This window comes from Nicotiana attenuata, chromosome 2, assembly GCF_001879085.1.
Source record: "Nicotiana attenuata strain UT chromosome 2, NIATTr2, whole genome shotgun sequence".
NCBI classification, from domain to species: Eukaryota; Viridiplantae; Streptophyta; class Magnoliopsida; order Solanales; family Solanaceae; genus Nicotiana; species Nicotiana attenuata.
The window spans coordinates 9,171,238-9,189,027 of record NC_031990.1 but is presented as its reverse complement, the minus strand read 5'-3'; positions in this window follow the sequence as shown (position 1 = coordinate 9,189,027).

Here is a 17,790-nt window from a genome sequence, read left to right as displayed (position 1 = left end):
AAAATCCTAAGCAACCTACAATATACTTCCTCCACGGTGTAGCCTCCGCCTCCGCTTTACATTTACTTCAGGGCATACAGTGTAGTTCAGAAGTGAATAATGTGATGGAGTGCGTGGAGAGGATGACAGAGTCGAGTGAGATACCGTTCCGTCGAAGTTTCGGTCCGCGGTCCTGTTACTACATCAAATCAAAATTAGAAAGAACTAAGCAAGCCTATCAGCTATGAGTTAGAAGATTCCTATCTATGAGTCTACTGAATCTTGATCTTGAGTCTTGAATGGTTCTTCATGCAGACTATTGATTTGAACCTTGATGCTTGCTAGCTGCAAGTGCTGATTCATTCTTCCACGACTTATTCGGATCAAGACCGGACATGCAGTGCTCGTGACTTCAACCATGTATTGAATAGTTCACATCTTTCATCTGCTTCTGCATTTGGATTTACTTCTTCTTCTTTTTTCCTTTTCTTTCATTCTGGATTGAGACTTCTTCTTTTGGTCATCTCGGACTATCGACTCGCATTCTTGAGGCGAGCTTCTGCTACTTCTAACTTGAATTGAATTCTGAAATGACTTCCCTCGTTCTTCAGGTGGACGCCTGCTACTGACTTGAAATTTGAAGTAACTCGGAAAAGAATCTCGTCTTTCTCCAGATGGGCGCCTGCTACTACAGCAAAACAGACAAAACCAAAGAAACTTTTCTGCCCCAGTTTGCACTAGGAAGATTTGCGAGTTGTTAGCAGAAACTATAAATCACCTATGCTACTGATGAATGATGCAATGATGAGAGTAAATTAAAGACTCTACTAGGATGTGCGTCTCCTAGGGATGAACTCAAACGATCCGAACTAGGAAGTGCGTCTCCAAGGGGTGAAACTTGAATGAACCAAACTAGGAAGTGTGTCTCCTAGGGATAAAACTCGAATGACCCAAACTAGGAAGTGCATCTCCTAGGGATGAAACTCGAATGAACCAAACTAGGAATTGTGTCTCCTAGGGGTGAAATCTCAATTTAGGAAGTGCGTCTCCTAAAACAAAATTATAACTTGAAAGACCAGACTTGGAAGTGTGTCTCCGATTGGTGAAACTTGAATGAACCAAACTAGGAAGTGCGTCTCCTAGGGATAAAACTCGAATGACTCAAACTAGGAAGTGCGTCTCCTATGGATGAAATTTCAAATGAACCAAACTAGGAATTGCATCTCCTAGGGGTGAAATCTCAATTTAGGAAGTGCGTTTCCTAAAACAAAAATATAACTTGAAAGACCTAGACTAGGAAGTGCGTCTCCTACAGGTGAAACTTGAGTGACTCAAACTTAAATGACCCAAACTAGGGAGTGCGTCTCCTAAGGGTAAAATCTCAATTTAGGAAGTGCGTCTCCTAAAACAAAAGTATAACCTGAAAGACCCAGACTAGGAAGTGCGTCTCCTACGGGCGAAACTTGAATGAACCAAACTAGAAAGTGTGTCTCCTAGGGGTGAAATCTCAATTTAGGAAGTGCGTCTCCTATAAGAATAAACTGAAAGACCCAGACTAGGAAGTGCGTCTCCTAGGGGTAAAACCTCGAATGACTCAAATTAGGAAGTGCGTCTCCTAGGAATGAAATTTCAATTTAGGAAGTACGACTCCTAAAATTATATCCTGAAAGACTCAGACTAGGAAGTGTGTCTCCTACGGGTGAAACTTGAATGAACCAAACTAGAAAGTGTGTCTCCTAGGGGTGAAATCTCAATTTAGGAAGTGCGTCTCCTATAAGAATAAACTGAAAGACCCAGACTAGGAAGTGCGTCTCCTAGGGGTAAAACCTTAGTGACTCAAACTTAAATGACCCAAACTAGAAAGTGCGTCTCCTAAGGGTAAAGTCTCAATTTAGGAAGTGCATCTCCTAAAACAAAAATATAATCTGAAAGACCCAGACTAGGAAGTGCGTCTCCTCGGGGTGAAACTTCAATGACTCAAAATAGGAAGCGCGTCTCCTAGGAATGAACTTAAATGACCCAAAACTAGGAAGTGCGTCTCCTAGGGGTAAAATCTCAATTTAGGAAGTGCGTATCCTAAAACAAAATATAACTTGAAAGACCTAGACTAGGAAGTGCGTCTCCTAGGGGTGAAACTTCAATGACTCAAAGTAGGAAGTGCGTCTCTTAGGAATGAACTTAAATGACCCAAAACTAGGAAGTGCGCCTCCTAGGGGTAAAATCTCAATTTAGGAAGTGCGTCTCCTAAAATGAAAATATAACATGAAAGACCCAGACTAGGAAGTGCGTCTCCTAGGGGTGATGTGTGATCTTCTCCATAGCATTTGCGTAAGTAGAATTGGGGCATTACACCTGAAAAATTCAAGCTTTGATATGAACATAGCCTTCATTCCTGTTTCAGACAAAAAAAACTTGTGAGTGTAAAACATGGTGGTTAGTTCGTGGCCTTGATTACGAGGGTGATTTCTCTTGCACTTGTCACGATCAACTTGGACTTCAACTTGGAAGACAGTGCTTGTTATCGGCCGACCTCTTTCCGGACAACCCTTATCACAAGAAATATTCCTGATTCGTTCAAGTCCAATACCTTATGCCCGATGCATTGCACTTGTGTTCTAACATTTACCAAATCTTTGCATTTTACATCAATCCCAAAGAACATCAATTATTACCAACTCAGTGCACACACTATTCTCCTGTGTCTTATGCTATTTTAATGTGCTTGCCAGACTCGGCTTTGTGTGATTAAAAAGCTGGTAGCAGATTTTAAAGTTATTTATCACTTGTTTCGACAAAAACAGACTCAAAAGAGACTCAAAACAAAACAAGAGGAACAAAATAAGGGGAAAAAACGAGAAAAGATGGTATCTAACAAGAAAATATTTTTACCCAGGAAAAAGAACAAAGTAGAAACTAATTTGATTTGAAGGCCATCTCCTCTAACCATGACATGCATTTTGGATTAAGCGACGTGATTTGTCAAGCGAGTCTAATCTTCAACTCTTGTTGTGCCTCTAAGTTGTGAAACTGGGCTTCAACGCTCCAATTGTCCTATTTGATCCACAATCCTCAGTTGACTTGTAGTGCCCTGAAGGGTTTTCACCATCAAGCCTCTCTCATTTTGCTCTTTTTCTCAACTTACCATCGCCTTATGGTGCCCATGAGGGTTTTCACCGATAAGACTCTCTCATTTTATCATTTTCTCTCTTTGTGGTGAGAACAAGGTATTACCCATGATATAAGAAGATCATACTTTTACCACACACTTTATTTGGCAGCCTCAAAGATTGGTCGGAAGGTCTTTCTTTGGACCGTAATGTAGGCTTTTGGACCGGGTTGGAAAGAAAGGGTGGCATGAAGGCTCAAAATAATTTAAGATGAAAGGGTTCAAAATTACAACTTTTGGAATCAGATCTTTTGGCCAAATTAAAACTTTTGCCCAAGTTTCTTGGAGTCTGGGGAATTTTTTTTTTTTGGATTTTTGCTTTGTCGGGACCGAACCTCAGAGTAAGGCTGCCTACGTATCATTAAAAGGAATCAGGTCGAACACAGTTCCAACGACTACTCTTTGTTGCTGCTATTTTTTTTTTCTCTTTTTTTCTTTTTTTTTCCTTTTCTTTTGGAATGAAGTTTCTAAAAATAACCTTATGGGGCATGATTTTTTTAATGACTCTAACTCAATTCCAAAAGTGGGGAGGTCAAAGAAATCAGCACTGGCTCAAAGGGGTATCGAAGGGTATAAGTGTTTGGGTAGCAGAATAAAATGCCTTCGTCATACCAAACCTTGAGAAATCCAAGTATAAATCATGCAATTGAAAATAAGTAGAAGAACCATGCACAATATCTCTTGATGGCATCAACACAAAGACTGTCACGACCCCAAAACCAACCTAGTCGTGATGGCGCGTATCATGAAACTAGGCCAGCCGACACAATCCCAAAACAAATCGACATTTCATAATAAAGATATTTTTAAGCTATTAATTAATAAAACTTCACAGCATAAGTCTAAATAACAAGCGCGGAAAGAACAAAGTCTCGACATCGGGGTGTCACAAGTCACGAGCATCTACTAAGGACTGTCCGAATACAACTAAGACTATCACAGTCTGGAAAATACTAATATAGTCTAAGGGAGATAAGAGGGAGAAGAGCAAGGCTGCGATCGCCATGCAACTACCTTGCCAACTCCGAATATCCGCAACGGATGGAAGAATCAGCCCTCGTAATCACGCCCAACGACCCCTGGATCTGCACACACGGTGCAGGGACTAATGTGAGTACGCCAACTCAGTAAGTAATAAAGGTAAATAAAGACTGAGCAGTAGGAAACACATAATATCCACATCATTAATACTCAGTAAGTAATAACTTTCTTTCAAACCAGTATATGAGCCAAATCTTCTCGTTTTAAAACCAGTTTATCAGTAAAAATCATTTGAAGATGCTTTTCAACAGTTTCAACTGAAGTTCGATGTAATTTAGAGTAAAAAGTGATGAAAATCATAACAGCCCCTCGGGCAAAACATAGTGCGTACACAGCCCCTCGGGCAACATGAATCATAAACCGCCCCTCGGGCAAAACATCACTCAGAATCAATCCCTCGGGCAAACCTCACAGTCACTCGTAAACAGCCTCTCGGGCACAACATGAATCAAGAACAGCCCCTCAGGCATAACATCATATCACTCACACAGGGTACCCGCGGTCACTGGGGGTGTGCAGACTCCGGAGGGGCTCCTTCAGCCCAAGCGCTATAACAAGCCACCTCGTGGAATAATCAATTAGGCACTCAGCTTCTCATAATCACAAATAAGTAACAACATGCTGCGGCGCATAGCCCGATCCCGTAATATCCTCACAACACAGGCCCTCGACCTCACTCAGTCAGAAACCTCTCAAGCCACTCGGGCTATCAGTAAAACAGGGTGTTCAGCCCAAAATATCATTTTAAGCATCAAAAACAGAGTAATAAAGACTGAGTTATGAAATCAGTAAAATATAGCATGACTGAGTACAAATTTTTAGTCAAAACAGTAAGGAATAGTAGTAAAAAGCCCCTGAGGGTCCAAATAACTTGGCACGAGGCCCAAATATGGCATTCAGCCCAAAACCTAGTAATACTTTCCAAAACACATAAGTATCAAATAGGTTCCAGTCAAATACGCAACTTAATAGACGCTACGGGATGGACCAAGTCACAATCCCCAACGGTGCACGCCCTCACGCTCGTCATTTAGCATGTGCGTCACCTCAAAGTAGTGAAACAATGTGACATCCGGGGTTTCATACCCTCAGGACAAGATTTACAATGATTACTTACCTCAAACCGGACAAAACTCTAACCCGTGATGCCCTTGCCTCTTGACTCGGCCTCCAAATGCTCCGAATCTAACTACAACAACAACAACAACAAACCCAGTTTGGTCCCAACAAGTGAGGTCTGGGGAGGGTGGTCTGTACGCAGACCTTACCCCTACCTAATGCAGGTAGAGAGGTTGTTTCCAATAGACCCTCGGCTCAGGAAGGGCAAGAAGAAGAAGAAAAGGAAAGCAAGGGAGGAAGAAAGATGGAAGATAAATGAAACAAAAAAGATACAGGATAAGTGGTACCAAATATTAGCAACAAGGAATACAATACCTGAGGCGAACAAAACCACATAACATAATAAAAGTCTAAGAATATGAAGGGACATGCATACTACTAAGACTATCGGTGAGCAACTATAAACTACCTACTAACCTTTTACCTTAATCCTCGACCTCCACACTCTCCTATCAAGGTTCATGTCCTCAGTGAGCTGAAGCAGCGTCATGTCCTGCCTAATCACCTCTCCCCAGTACTTCTTAGGCCTACCTTGACCTCTTTTCAAACTCTCAATGGCCAACCTCTCTCACCTCCTAACTGGAGTATCAATGCTTCTTCTCTTAACATGGCCGAACCATCTCAGCCTCGACTCCCACATTTTGTCCTCCACGGAGGCTACTCCCACTCTGTCCCGGATATCATCATTCCTAATCCTATCTCTCCTGGTACACCCACACATCCATCTCAACATCCTCATCTCTGCTACTCTCATCTTCTGCACGTGGGAGTTCTTGACTGGCCAACACTCAGCCCCATACAGCATAGCCGGTCGAACCACCACTCTATAAAACTTACCCTTAAGTCTTAGCGGCACATTCCTATCACACAAAACACCGGAAGCGAGCCTCCACTTCATCCATCCCGCTCCAATGCGATGCGCGACATCTTCGTCAATCTCCCCGTTACCCTGGATAATAGACCCGAGGAACTTAAAAAAATAAAATAAATAAGTAATCCTTCAAAAGTTTTTGTCTGAAACACGTTAAGTCAAGATAGAAGAACTGTTCAAGATTTGAACTCAAAAAAAATGCTTTATCAAAACTGTTAGGATTTGAAATAAAAAAAATACTTGTTTGATCTCAAATGATTAACTACAAAAGAACTCTTTAATCTAAAGAAACAGATAAAGAAGCCAAAAATCAGTTTGCTTAGTTCAGAAAGAACTTTAGCATTTGAAAGGCTAAAAGTCACGTTCTAAAATAAAACTGGAGTTCAAGTTCTGTGCTAATTATGAGTTTAGAAAGCACAGCCAATTTTAATAAATATGACACGCATCTAGTTTTACTATTTCATATTAAAACCAACAAGAGCACTACAATATATAAGATAAATAATTTGTTAGCATCCTAAAGTAAAAAATACCAAATTCAAACTTGATTGTCGATACCATACTAAAGATGAATCAAAACTAAAAAATTCAAATCGCATAAATAATAATCAACCAAGAGAAACGGAATTTATGCTAAAACGAAAGCCGCCATAGGCGAGTTGCTGTCCATTAGCGTAAAATGTAGTGGTGACTCCATGCTCAGTTTGGCGAGTCTTGCATTAAGACTCATATTACTCCAAGTGCATATGCAAACAAAGATGAAAGAATATAAAAAAAAAAAAACCTAAAATAGACTACGAAAACAAATGCAACATATAAGTCAATCTTCTAGCTTAAACCCGAATTTTAGGCTTTCGTTAAAGTGCAAATAATTATCTTCCTTCAGTGAATCAAACATATTTGTAGTTTCCTCAAAAAAGATATGAAGATAGTCTTTTTCACGTTCATTTGAGATCTAAAAGTTAAATTAACAAAGCTGGCCTAAGAATAATCCATTTTGGCGACAGTAAACATGAAAACTCACTTAACCCTTTTTAAAACTAACCAAATACATACTATTTTAACCTTATTCCAATTCATAGACCCAAATGTTAAAAATATCCTAACAACATAATTTCTAGTAAAGATTAGGGAAGGAAAATAATTTTAAAGGTTCATCAATGTCAAAACTACTGCACTTACTTAAGAATAAACTCTTCTTGAGCGCACATACAAGAACTTAATAATGGCGGGTGGTTTAAATAACTTCAAGTCCTTTGCATATGATATTTTAACCTTCCTGAATGTTATCTTTTCTACCATCTGAGAGTATAGTTTTCAATCTATAACACATTGTTAAGCATTAACTAGTTCTACTTAAGTTTATAATAATTTTATGTTATTCCTCAGCCAAAGAACTTTCCTACTTAAGTGAACAAAGGCGCATAACTATTTAGCAAAAGGCTTTAGGTATTCATAGTTTGAATGGCCTAAGCAATTTCTCAAGTTTTTTAACGCCAAACTTCATTCGTATCAGCAATTCGAACAGACATAATATCTAAACAAGTAGGACCCTAAACCATAGCCTCTCGTCTCCACTTTTAAACAGAATTCCAACATCTTAATATTCGGCTAAGCTAAGTTATAAGTATGTTGTTCTGAACAGGATCAAATCCAAAGAACACAACAAACACATACTTCGCTAAATTATCTGCTCATTATAAATATCCTAAAGGCATGAGTTTTAGTATGGGTTGTGATAAGATAGCATTCTTCCCATAAACTAAAATTATTAATCTAAAAATATTGTATAAAAGAATAAATCCTTAGTTATCTATAAATAAGTAAGAAAAACCTAACACATGAATTCTAATATGTGAACAACAACTATTTTTAAAAAAAAAATTCTTTACAGCTAGATAATACAGAAACTAACACATGATTCCTAATAAGGGAAATACGATAATATATCTCAAGAAATTCATAATCAGCATTCCCTAAAGACATGCTATCTGCAATTCGGTCAAACACATTTCATTCTAGTACAAAATTGTTTACAACTAGAATACACGATCCGAGTACATCCTAAATTATTTTCTAAAAAAAAACAAAAAAATAGTGATTCACATACTAGCAAATAAACACAAAAGTTGAAACTAGATTAAAAGAAAACGGGAGATAGAATTAAGAGAATCGCTGACCTTTTGTGGTGCAAGAACTGGGGCACGCATCAAGAAGATCTGCTTGACTCCGGCTTCGAACTAGGGCTCAAGCTTGCAACCACGAACTTTACAAGCTCCGAAAAGTGAAAACAAAATGCCTCTGTTGTAGCAAAGAGAAACAGAGGCGACGCAACCAAGGATTTTTANAAGAAGTAAAGCTAAAATTTCTCTATTTTTTGAGTAGAATGGTGGTTGAAGCTTGATCTTAAACTAGTTTGGATTTCAAGTATTTATAGAGAGATTCTAGGGTTCTTCAAGGGCTGATTTGGGCAGGATTTTACATCTTCAAAATGGTCAAAGAGCTGTTCTGATTTTCAAAGGGGTGAAGAAAAGCTGGGGAGATCAGAAACTTGTGTGAAGAATCCTAAGCTTTCTTGCATAAAAATGGCAAAAGTGAAAAGTGCAGATTTAACTTTGTTTTGAGTCTTGTGAAATTTGGTAGAGAACAAAGAGAGAGGGGAGAGGAGAAGGGAAAGGTCTTCTGAAACGGTAAAGGGGAGTCAAGACAAATGCTCAGAGTGATGGGATTTAGGTAAAGTATTCAATCTAATTAATTGGAGATATTTTGGAATACAAAAATAGGGTAATTTTGGATTGGGCTAGTATAGTGGACGGATTTGGGCCAGACTTTTGGCTTGGACTGCTGAACATTTCCTTCTTCTTTGTACTTTCTTTGAGCTTCTATTTAAAATAATTTTATTAGCCACATTATATAATACTACATAATATTATTGGTTAAACTATTTAATATTACTTAAAATAGTTATGGAAGCTAACATTTAAATTTAAAAAAATAACTTACACTAATTGTTAAGTAAAATTTCCTCACAATATTATTAATTAATTATGTAAAGAGAAAAAATGTGTTTTTGTAGAAATAATAGTAATAGTAATAATAATAACAATAATAGATATAACTATAATATTTTTAATACTATTAATAACAAATAGGTATAGTTTGTATTAAAAATATAGTAGAACAACTACTTTATATTATTAGTGATATTAGAAGCTTAAAGAAGTAATTTGAAAGAAAGGAGGGACAAAATTGGATGTCAACAGCTATCATAGATGTCGTCGACGAACATTTTATATCGGTTCAAACCTTTTTTTTATAATGACATAACATAGAGATATCTTCCTTCATATTTTCAGGCACCTGAACCTCTCCTGAGATCTTATGAAGTATTATGTCATGTGATCTTCTAGATCATTTGCCTCCTTGTTATGATCATTTGCTCATCGTCTTTATCAAGAATTTTATTTGAAACCGTTTTGTCTATACGCTTTAAGCGTACCATAGACTTTGTCCTTCTAGGACTTATTCTAATAGGAGCATTTGCAATGAGAATATAGTTACTTTCTTTGTGTCAGCAAATCCGTCTGGCATGCTTAGCAATATATTGTAGATAAATTATCTTTTTGAACTTAAAGTTCATATTATCTTATTCGAGGATCTGGATGTACAAATGATAATTTATTCCACGTAACTTTTTCTCAATTGTTTATCCTGTCTCCCCCTCATGTTAGAAAAACTAACTTGCTTCCTCAACTTTGAAAATCCATCTTTGTGTGTTATGGTGTTAATCAAAATATACACTGCACATCAATAATAATATTAAGATAAAATTATTCGGTTCCCGACCATAAACCACTTGTAAGGGGAGAATATAATATACTTTCGTATATAACCTATATCAGATTGATATAGATAACTTTGTTCTCATAAGCAATAGTTTAGTTATTAAGTGAAGGCGCTCAATAAATCATTTTGCTAAACCAGTTGTGATGTAAACCAACTTATCAAAATGAATTGTCTTGAAAAAAAAAATATGGAAATTATGCTCGAAATTAAATTATTGAGCAAGTTACCTCACAAACATCAGGTTGCAGGTGAATAATAATCGCAAATGCAACCATCTCAGAGATGCATCTTATGTGGTATACATGACAGGTGAATGAGCCCATATTCACCTGTGATATTTCCATCATTCATGGGATTCATTCCCAATTTTAGTCGGTCTATTAATTAATGAGATTAGGCAACATAAGAAAATTCGTAAAGAAATTTCTAGTTCTTTAATAGTTACCCATGTGAATTCTCTTTTATTTTTGTACATCATACTTAAACTAACATGGCTAAACCAATATGCCAACTGGATAATATTATCAATATTGATAAACTTCAGTTTTACACAATGACGTGTGCAATTATCAATAATCTCCAAGTTTATTATGATATAGGTTTCTATATCAATAAACTTCTATTTTATTATTGCATACTTTTATTTGTATAACACAAATTGGAGAATAAAGTGGGTAGCCTTTCATATTATCCCGCTACAAGTTGTAGTAACAGAAGATATCAAGTCTTTTCTTTATTTATAGTCTCAATATAACCAACCGCTTTCGCAAATATTTTAGAAGTTTCTTTGAGACTTACTACGATTCAATACCTTATTAATAATCAATTTTATTTTTCCAAAATAGTACAATCGGCTCTTCTAGAGCTTTCAATGAATTTTGTACTACCACATATTTATCAACATACATATGGTTAATATCTCTTTCACAGAAAAAGTTATACCATTATGGTTATAGTCAAAATCATTGTAGGCAAGATATGTTGCTTCTATTAATTTTGCTTGTAATAATTACATTGCCATAATATTCTGGCATAATCACAATAGGTACGTGATAAATGACCATTCATGCCATAATAAAGAAATTATTTTCTTTTTTCATCTCAAACCTCATTCTAGAGGTGAGTGTGGTATATTCACTACCACTAGCATGTTCATATTCTTCCAAGAATGAATATGTATTCATAAATCACATATTGTCACATTCATATCATGAATAAACCATAATCATTTAGATGTGATTTTCAAAATCTCATGTCAAATCTGTCACGACCCAAATCCTAACCTGTCGTGATGGAGCCTATCATGGTACTAGGCAAGCCGACATTTCCAAAATACTCCCAACATTTAATAGAAAATGAATCAAGTAATTTTAAATAACCAAAGTTTTCATATAACGGGGTAAAAAACCAAAACACAAAAGCGGAAAACAACTCCCAAATCGGGGTGTCACTGAGCTCATGAGCGTCTATACATCACCAGTCTAGAAAGAAATGTCTATGAAAGTCTGGATCAAAATACAATAAAAGAAAAGGATAAAGAAGGAGAAACAAGGACTGCAAACGTCGGGCAGCTACCTCAAAGTCTCCGATGATCAACCGTGCGAAAGATCAACACCCACCGTGTCCAGAAACACCTAGATTTGCACATGAAGTGCAGGGTGTAGCGTGAGTACAACCAACTCAGTAAGTAACAATACTAAATAAAGAACTGAAGATAGTGACAAGCTACACAGTTATAGTTTCATTTTTAGTAGTCTCAACAAGGAAAAGAGACATGCTTCCAAATCCGAAAATTTAAGTAAAATCAGTTTATACAAGCCAAGTTCAAGTAAAAACCGGATATAATATCTCCCAGAAGTTCAAACAGTGACATATGGCAGGTATGTGCAACAACAATGAAAGAAAAATACAGCCTTTCAGGGCAACAGTCACTCAGTCTTTCCCAATAGCTCATCACTAGGCACTCAGCCCTCAGCCCTCAACACTCAACACTCACACTCAATAGGTACCTGCGCTCACTGGGGTGTATAGAATCCGGAGGGGCTCCTACAGCCCAAGCGCTATAACCCGCATGGACGACTCACGTGTTGCACAGACAAGTCACGTGTTATAATATCATATCAGCATCCGCACAGACAACTCACGTGCTACAGTATCATATCAGGATCCGCACGGACAACTCACGTGCTACAATATAGATATCTGGATCCGCACGGACAACTCACGCTGTATGGTATCAATATCTCACATTCAGGCCCTCGGCCTCACTCAGTCATCAACCTCTCTAGTCTCACAGGCTCTCAGTAATTATGGAAAATCAGCCCAAAACAGAAATGATATAATGTATCAACAAGGAATAACTGAGACTGAGGTATAATATGCAAGTAAGACTATGACTGAGTACAAGTAGCAAATAGTAGGAAATTCAACAGGTATCACGGCCTCTGAGGGCCCTTACAGTACCAACACATAGCCTAAACATGATTTCTAATATGATTTACAGTCAAATTTCTATAACACATGAAGAGCATATAGCTAACAACAAGTTATGCAACTTTACAGTTACACGGAATGGAGCAAGTCGCAATTTCCATGGTGCGCGCCTGCATGCCCGTCACCTAGCATGTGCGTCACCTCCAAAACAATCACATAACACATAATCTGGGGTTTTATACCCTCAGACCCAAATTTAGAACTGTTACTTAACTCAATCCGAGCAAAACTCTACTCCGATACACCTTTGCATCGCGAATCGGCCTCCAAATGTCCCGAATCTAGCCACAAGAAGTACAATACAATCAATACGGGCTAAAGGAATCAATTCTATAAGAAATGACGAAGTTATAGCTCAAAATCCGAAATCGGCTCAAACCCGGCCCACGGGCCCATGTCTCGAAATCCGACAAAAGTCATAAAAGCCCATTCAACCACGGGTCTAACCATACCAACTTTACTCAAATCCAATAACAAAATCCCATTCAAAACTTCAAAAATCTAGCCCAAGAACGCTTCCTGATTTTTCCCAATTTTCCACCCCAAATCACAAATTTAATAGTAGAATCAAAGGCATAATCATGAAAATTAACCAAAACTAGATAGAAGTCACTTACCCCAAATACCCATGTGAAAATCCCTCCAAAAATCGCCTTCTACCGAGCTCCCAATTCAATTTTATGATATGAACTCGAAACCCTCATTTTGAATCTTTTAAATCTGCCAAGTTAAGCCTTCATCGCAAACGCGGAAGAATCCTCTCGTTCGCATAGAACAACTCAGACTGCCCTCAAATTTACTCTACGCGGACGCAGTGACCCTCCCCCGATCGCGGACCTCTGCCTCCTTCAATCTCTGCGATCGCATCTCACCTCACACGATCGCGAAGCACACACGCTAGAAACCCAACTGCCCTCCTCATCTCTTCACGAACGCGGCATAGCCCACGCATTCGCGACTCACAGCCTAGCCACACCTACGCGATTGTGGACCCTTACTCGCGAATGCATAGGCCAAAAATCGTCACTGCTCAAACCAAGACTACATGATCGCGGACCTGCCCACACGATCGCATAAGAGGAAACCAGATCAGAGACACCAGAAAACTTCAGCTAATATGCCAAGTCGAAAATCGATTCGTTAACCATCCGAAACTCACCTGAGGCCCCGGGACCTCAACCATACATACCATCAAGTCCCAAAACATCATACGAATTTAGTCGAATCCTTAAATCACCTAAAACGACATAAAAAAACTCAAATTGAACATGGATTCAACCCTAATGAACTTTGAAATTTCCAAATTCTACAAACGACGCCGAAACCTATCAAATCACGTCCGATTGACCTCAAATTTTGCACGCAAGTCATAAATGACACCACGGACTTACTCCAACTTCCGGAATCCCAATCCGACCCAGATATCAAAAAGTCCACCCCCGGTCAAACTTTCCAAAAATTCCAACTTTTGCCATTTCAAGCCTAATTCTACTACGGACCTCCAAATCACAATCCGAACACGCTCCTAATTCCAAAATTACCTAACAAGGCTAATGAAACCATCAAAACTCCATTTCGGAGTCGTTTACACATATGTCAACACCCGGTGAACTTTTCCAACTTAAGCTTTCAATTATGAAACTAAGTGTCTCAATTCACTCTGAAATCTCTCCAGACTTGAACCAACCAAATCGGTAATTCAAATAACAACTGTAAAGCACATAAGGAGCAAAAAAATTTGGGGGGTGGGGGAGGGCATCAACTCTCGAAACGACCGGCCGGGTCTTTACATCCTCCCCCTCTTAAACAAACTTCCGCCCTCGAACGGGTCTAGAAACATACCTGGAGTCTCAAATAGGTGTGGATATCTGCTCCACATCTCCCGCTCGGTCTCCCAAGTAGCCTCCTCAATGGGCTGACCTCTCCACTGCACCTTCACTGAAGCTATATCCTTTGACCTCAACTTTCGAACCTGCCGATCCAAAATGGCCATCGGCTCCACATCATAAGTCATATCACCATCCAACTGAACTGTGCTAAAATCCAAAACATGAGATGGATCGCCGACATACTTCCGAAGCATAGAAACATGAAATACTGGATGCACACTCGACAAACTAGGTGGCAAAGCGAGCTTGTAAGCCACCTCCCCAATCCTCTGATGTACTTCAAATGGGATAATAAACCGAGGGCTCAACTTTCCCTTCTTCCCGAACTTCATACCACCCTTCAGGGGTGAAACCTTCAGCAGAACCTTCTCCCCAACCATGTAAGACACATCACGGACCTTCCTATCGACAAAACTCTTTTGCCTAGACTGCGCTGTGCGGTGCCGCTCCTGGATCAATTTAACCTTGTCCAAAGCATCCTGAACCAAGTCAGTACCCAATAGCCTAGCCTCACCCGGCTCAAACCAACCCACTAGAGATCTACACCGCCTCCCATACAAAGACTCATATGGAGCCATCTAAATGCTCGACTGATAGCTATTGTTGTAAGCAAACTCCGCGAGCGGCAGAAACTGGTCCCATGAACCCCCGAAATCAATGACACAAGCGCATAGCATGTCCTCCAATATCTAGATAGTGTGCTCAGACTGTCTGTCTGCCTGAGGGTGAAATGTTGTCCTCAACTCGCCTGAGTGCCCAACTCCCGCTGCACGTCTCTCCAAAACTACGATGTAAGTTGTGTACATCTATCTGAAATGATGGAAACTGGCACACTGTGAAGGCGAACAATCTCTCGGATGTAAATCTCAACCAACCGCTCTGAAGAATAAGTAGTACCAACTAGAATGAACTGTGCGAACTTGGTCAGCCGATCCACAATCAACCAAATAGCATCAAACTTCCTCGAAGTCCGTGGGAGTCCAACAACGAAATCCATGGTGATCCGCTCCCACTCCCACTCTGGAATCTCTATCCTCTGAAGTAATCCACCAGGCCTCTGATGCTCATATTTTACCAATTGACAGTTAAGACACCGAGCTACAAACCGCACTATATTTTTCTTCATTCTCCTCCACTAATAATGCTACCTCAGGTCCTACTACGTCTTCACGACACCCGGATGAATGGAATACCGCAAGCTGTGGGCCTCCTCCAGAATCAACTCCCGCAGCCCGTCTACACTAGGCACACATATCCGACCTTGCATCCTCAACACCCTATCATCTCCAATAGTCACATCTCTGACATTACCGTGCTGAACCTTGTCCTTGAGGACAAGCAAATGAGGATCATCATATTGGCGCTCTCTGATGCGATCAAACAAGGAAGATCGAGAAACCACACAAGCTAGAACCCGACTGGGCTCCGATACATCTAATCTCATGAACTGGCTGGCAAAGGCTTGAACATCAACTGCAAGAGGTCTCTCACCAATAGGAATGAATGCAAGGCTACCCATACTCACTGCCTTCATACTCAAGGCATCGGCCACCACATTAGCCTTCCCCAGATGATACAAAATAGTGATATCATAGTCCTTTAGCAGCTCCAACCATCTCCGCTGCCTCAAATTTAGATCCTTCTGTTTGAACAAGTGATGGAGGATCCAATGATCTGTAAATACCTCACAAGACACACCATAAAGATAGTGCCTCCAAATCTTCAATGCATGAACAATGGCAGCCAACTCCAAATCATGATCAGGGTAGTTCTTCTCATGAGGCTTCAACTGGCGCGAAACATAAATAATCACTTTACCCTCCTGCATCAAAACACACCCGATACCAATCCGAGAAGCATCACAATATACTGTATAAGAACCAGAAGCTAATGGTAGAACTAAAACTAGAGCTGTGGTCAACGCCATCTTGAGCTTTTGAAAGCTCTCTTCACACTCATCCGACCACCTGAAAGGAACACCCTTTTGGGTCAATTTGGTTAAGGGCGATGCAATAGACGAGAAAACCTGTACGAAGCGACGATAATAACCAGCCAACCCTAGAAAGCTCCGAATCTCTATAGTTGAGGACGGTCTGGGCTAACTCTGAACCCCCTCTATCTTCTTCGGATCCACCTGAATCCCCTTACTGGAAACCACGTGCCCAAATAATGCCACTGAACTGAGCCAAAACTCACACTTGGAGAACTTGGCATGAAGCTTCTCCTCCCTCAACCGCTGTAACACAATCCTCAAATGCTGGGCATGCTCCTCCTGGCTACGAGAGTAAACCAAGATATCATCAATGAATACTATGAAAAACGAGTCGAGTTAAGGTTAAAATACACTGTTCATTAGATGCATGAACGTTGTTGGGGCGTTGGTCAGCCCAAAAGACATCACAAAGAACTCATAATGACCATAACGAGTCCTAAATGTTGTCTTAAGAATATCCACATTCCGAATCTTCAACTGGTGATACCCTGACCTCAAATCAATCTTGGAGAACACCCTCACTCCCTGAAGCCGATCAAATAGATCATCAATATGCGGCAAATGATACTTGTTCTTGATTGTGACTTTGTTCAACAACCTGTAATCAATGAAAATTCTCATAGTACCATCCTTCTTCTTTACAAACAGAACAGGTGCACCCCAAGGTGACACACTAGGCCTAATAAACCCCTTATCAAGAAGTTCCTGAAGTTGTTCTTTCAACTCCTTCAACTCAGCTGGTGTTATACGGTACAGAAGCATAAAAATGGGCTGAGTGCCCAGCACCAAGTCAATACCAAAGTCAATATCCTATCGGGCGGCATGCCCGACAGGTCTGCAGGAAACACATCCAAAAAATCTCGTACCACTGGAACAGAATCAACAGTAGGGGTCTCAGCACGAAGATTTCTCACAAAGGCCAAATAAGATAAACAACCCATCCCAACCATCTGTTGGGACTTCAAGTATGAAATCACTCTGCTAGGAACATATTCTAGAGAACCTCACCACTCAATCCCTGGCAACCCTAACATCGCCAACGTCACGGTCTTAGCGTGACAATCCAGAACAGCATGACATGGAGACAACCAGTCCATACCCAAGGTCATATTGAAATCAACCATACTAAGCAATAAGAGATAAACTGTGACGCCCCGAACATGGGCCTGGACGTAACACGGTACTCGGTGCCTGACTACATGTGACCGAGCGAACCAACTGGCTGGTTGAATCAACATGTGGTATCATAACATACTGAATGTGGAAGATAAACTAACACATGCTGATATACTGAAAGTCTGGATGATATAAGTCAAAGTGCAGAAATACTAATACAATTCTGAAATATATTTGTTGCCAACATAGCTCAATATGAAAAGCCTGCGACTCTGTC